Raw genomic sequence first — 5000 nt, 5'->3', positions numbered from 1 at the left:
GTTAAGTGGAGCAGAAATGTGTGCAGAAGAAGGAAAGGGAAGTGAGGCTGCTACCTCAGCATACCGGGAAGGGGGGGGGGGGTTTCTAATGCGTCCCACAACCACCATTCACACTGGCACTTTATTATACCGTGACATTATTATACACATAGATGCTATGTTCAGCATCAAACACACTATACAGGCACACACGCACCCTACACACACACACCTTACACACAAACACAAACCCTACACACACCCTACACACACACACCTTACACACAAACACAAACCCTACACACACCCTACACACACACACCCTACACACAAACACAACCCCCCCCACACACACACACCCTACACACACAAACACACACCATACATACACACAAACACACAACCTACAGATACACACACTACACAGACACACACTGTAAAGAAACACACACACTACAAACACTCAAACACACCCTACATACACACACCTCACACACTCATGCACAGATTCCCTACATGCACCCAACCACACACATAAACACACACAGCCTACACACACACACACACACACACACACACACACACACACACACACCCTACATTTACAGAAATAATCAGACTCTCTTATCCAGAGCGACGTGCAAAAGTGCTTTTAAGTCTCTATTATCTCTATCACTAGGTTACAGACTAAAGACACCACGAGTCTAAAACACTGTTCAGTGTTTTTTTTAATAAATAAACACAATAACAGGGAAGAGAATGCAAGTTGAAGTGTTTCCTGAATAAGTAGGTCTTCAACCACCATTTGAAGATATCCAGTGACTCAGCTGTCCGGACCTCTAGGGGAAGTTCATCCCACCACCTCGGGGCAGAACAGAGAAGAGTCTTGTAGTAAACTTCCCTCTTACCCTGAGAGAAGGTGGGACCAGTGGAGCATTGCTGTAGATCTGAGGGTGTGAGGTGCAGTGTGAGGAGTGATGAGGGCTTTGGGGTAAGAGGGAGATGGTCTGTTTGTGGCTTTGTAGGTCAGCATCAGTGTTTAAATCTGATGTGTTCAGCTACAGGAGCCAGTGGAGGAACACAGCAGTGTGGTGGTGTGGAGAACTTAGGCAGGTTGTGTTCATATGTCGACCTGCCAGCTGTGTGTTACAGTAATCCTGTGTAGTGATGACAAGATACTGAACATGTACCTGAGCAGCCTGTGTGGGGAAAATGGGAGAATCCTTCTAATGTTGTAGAGAAGAAACTGACATGAGCGAGTCACATTAGTAACATGAGAGGAAAAGGACAGATGATTGTCCATGGTTACCCCAAGGTTGCGAGCTGTGGCTGAAGGGGAGATCAGATCGTTGTGCAGGGATATAGTAAGGTCATGACCTGGGGATGAATCAGCTGGGATGAACAGCAGGTCACTTTTTCTAGGATTGAGATTTAACTGATGAGCAGTCATCCATGATTGTCAGGACTCTGCCCCGACTTTGGCCATGTGCCTTTTTGTTTATGTTTGGTGTCACATGTCTGCCTCGCCCTTGTCTCTTCCTGCCTGCTTCTGCACACCTGTTCCTCATGTTTCTCATTGTCTTGTCTATTTATTTCAGCCACGTTGCCTTGTGCAGTGCGGAATCCTCTGTTGTTTTCTGTTTTTGTCCAGTCTCCAGTTTGTGTCCATGTTTCGTGGTTTTTTATGTTAATAAACCCCGTTTCATTTAAGCGATCCTGCAGTTGGGTCCGTTTTTATGCCCCGTGTCATTGACAATGATGATATTTCTGCCAGACATCAATCAGAAGCTGTGGTATCTGAGGGTGGGAAAGAGACGATAAGTTGTGTATCATCGGCATAGTAGGGGTAAGAGAACACTTGTGAGGAAATAACTTCACCAAGAGAGTGAGTATACAGGGAGAAAAGAAAAGACCTGAGCCCTGTGGGACACCAGTGGAGAGTCTGCGTGGAGCAGATGTCACTCCCCTCCATGTTACCTGATATGAGCGTTCTTCCACGTAGGAAGTGAACTGTTCCCAAGCTGATCTGCAAATCCCAAGACTCCTGAGGGTGGTCAACAGATGACAGCTTGGCTGGTCGGTTTAGAGTCGGAATTTTTGAAAGAAACAAGAGAATTGAGACCGGTCTGTAGAAACTGATGTCTGATGGATCCAGAGCAGGTTTGTTCAGGATGGGAATAACCTTTCCTCTCTTGAAGGTAGTTGGTACATGACTAGATGTTATGGATCCATTTGTGGTGATGAAGGGCAGGAGGTCTTGTGAGATGGTCTGGAGTATAGTGGAAGGGACTGAATCCAATGGGCAGGAGGTAGGATTGCAAGACTAAATGAGTTGTAGAATCTCTTCTGCTGCTACAGATGAGACATGTGACAATGATGGAGTGGGGGATTTCCATACTGTGAGATGTGGGTGCAGTCAGGGCAGAAGTGAAGGTCCTGCAGGTTTCCTCAACTTTCTTGTGGTAAAAAGAAGCAAAGTCTTCTGCAGCCAGGGAAGATGAAACAGGTGGAGTCGGGGGGGGGGGGGTCGAGAAGAGATGATGTTGTGGAGCCGATGAGGGTCTTGTGCTGAAGATTCAAGCTTTTCCTTGTAGATAGAAGTCTTGGCAGAAGTCAAGAGGCCAGGAATGTAGAGGCCAGAAATGTGTGGTAACAATCAAGATCTGCATCAAGTTGTGATTTCTTCCACTTTCTCTCAGATGATCTCAGCTCTTTTTAATTGCTGCACAACACATCTGAAAGCTAAGGAGAAGAACAAGAAGTCTTCTTGGTTTAGTGGACAGAGAGGAGAGAAAGTCCATGGTTGAGGAAAGAGATGAGAGGAAAGTGGCTGAGTCCAAGGGTAGTGAGGAAAAGGACTCGGGATGCAGTGGGTAAGAGAGAGGGGGTGAGAGGTAGTTTTAGAAAGGATACCAGGTGATGATCAGAGACGTGTAGTGGGGTAGCAGTCACGTCTATAGCTGGAGAAGGACGGGTAAAAACCAGGTCCAGGACATTTCCTCCTTTGCGTGGGGGGATGTAGCTGTTGAGTGTGAGGGCGAATGAGTCCAGAAGAGTCAGGAGGGAAGAAGATTGAAGCTTCTCAGAGAGGAGGTTGAAATCACCAAGACTGATAGAGGGGAGCTATTGGCAGGGAAAGGACTAAGCAGTGTGTCCATTTCTTCCAGGAAGTCTCCTAGGGGACCAGGAGGGAATTAGATAACAATGATGACAAGGTTGATTGGAGATGTGACTGAAATGTCATGGAATTCAAAAGAGGAGATGGTTAAATGAGACAAGAGGAGAGGTGTAAAGCACCGTCTCCATGACAACAGTAGACCTGTACCACCTCTGCTCTGTAGACGAGAGCACCTGCGATGGTAAGAGGTGACTATAGAGATGGGTTTGAGGCTGATATTTGTCTCAAACCCATCTCTGTTTGACGCATTGTTTACAATGCATTAGTGGGATACTTACAAAGCGGAGAACCTTCGATTTAAACGAGTAAAGCCCTGAGCAACTGAGAAACTACTCCTGATTAATCAGCTGAGAGAACAACAAAGACCAACACTATGAAACCAACAATGGTATAGAATATAACACAATTCACATCACACAAGAACAAAGTGAGTTAAGCAGAAAGTATACAAAAGTCAGGAACCTACTTTACCAGAAGACAATATAATGAAATGTAGAGAGTTAAAGCAGCGTTGACCTGTGAGACACGACATCTCGGTCCACTGCATGGATTAACATGTACGCAGAATGACAATAAAGCTAACTTGAACTTGAACTTGAACTCTAACCCTTAGCTAACCCAAGAATTTTTTAAGGCGACAAGACACTAAGTGTATTTACAGTGTAATTAGTCACTGTGTCTTTTCATAGTAACTTATAATACTTAATAGCTAGTGAGACAGATTTATGTACAGAAAGTTGACTTCAGTGTAGATTTAGCAAGCTTTATAATAGGGGATTTTGTAGTGATCTATTGAGTACAGCAAGTTTGTAAGAGGACCCGAATAGCCTGGATAGTGTGTGTACATGTGTGTGATTTTAGTGAATGAGACGGTGCACAGTGACATCAACATGCTGTAAAAATACCATTAAGAAACGTTCAGGACGCTGAGAAGCACAACGCTCCAGTGCTCAGGACCTGAGTGAAGAAAACAAAGAGGTTCTGTGCAGCGTAACTGTATACCCACAGCTATGTGTGTGTGTGTGTGTGTGTGTGTGTGTGTGTGTGTGTGTGTGTGTGTGTGTGTGTGTGTGTGTGTGTGTGTGTGTGTGTGTGGGACTATCATTAGTGGTGAAGCTCTTTCTCTCTGCTCCATGATTAGCGACAGCTTTAGTCTGACAGTCTGCCATTAACATGAACACACCCAGCTAAAATGCATTTAAACATCAAACTTAACTTTATTTTTATTTCTAATTTCATTTAAAAATCTCCTCCCATCCTAATGAGAGACAGAGCAGGGGAGAGAAAGGGAGGAAGAGGAGAGTAACAAATGAATGAATGGATAAAAGTACAAAAGAGAAAGAAAGAGAGAGAAAGAAAGAAAAATAAAGAAGGGTCTTATAGAAATGAATGACGAAAAACAAAGAGGGAAGAAGGAAAGGAAAGAAAAGAGGAATAATAAAGTCTGAAAGAAGAGTAAAAAAGAAAAGGGAGAAGAAAGGAACAAAACTAGAAGGGAACAAAATGCAAATACTGTAAACAAAGAATAAATCGAAAAAACAAGAAGAAGAAGAAGAAGAAGAAGAAGAAGAAGAAGAAGAAGAAGAAGAAGAAGAAGAAGAAGAAAGGAAATTCCTTAAAGGTCTAAAGCTTTAAAAGTCATGCTGCATCTCATTCAAGTTCAACACACTGTTACTATGGAAACGACAAGGTATTATAGTGAGTACATTAATATAAACCTGCTCTACTGTCAGAGCTGCTGTTAGAGAGAATTCATCAACACCTGAGAGTCCAGAACTGTGCTGTGGTGTAATAATAAAGTCCTGCTGTTTTACTGTAACGGTCTGATGTACAGTGAAGGGTG

General features: G+C 43.8%; 1 protein-coding gene across 1 annotated transcript in view; it reads right to left on the bottom strand.

The window, feature by feature from the left end:
- LOC113651906 (INSC spindle orientation adaptor protein) overlaps positions 1-5000 on the bottom strand; it is a 35613-nt gene that overhangs the window by 29885 nt on the left and 728 nt on the right. The gene's annotated exons all lie outside the window — the stretch shown is intronic.

This window comes from Tachysurus fulvidraco, chromosome 17, assembly GCF_022655615.1.
Source record: "Tachysurus fulvidraco isolate hzauxx_2018 chromosome 17, HZAU_PFXX_2.0, whole genome shotgun sequence".
Classification (NCBI taxonomy): Eukaryota; Metazoa; Chordata; class Actinopteri; order Siluriformes; family Bagridae; genus Tachysurus; species Tachysurus fulvidraco.
This window is presented reverse-complemented; position numbering and strand designations above follow the sequence as displayed.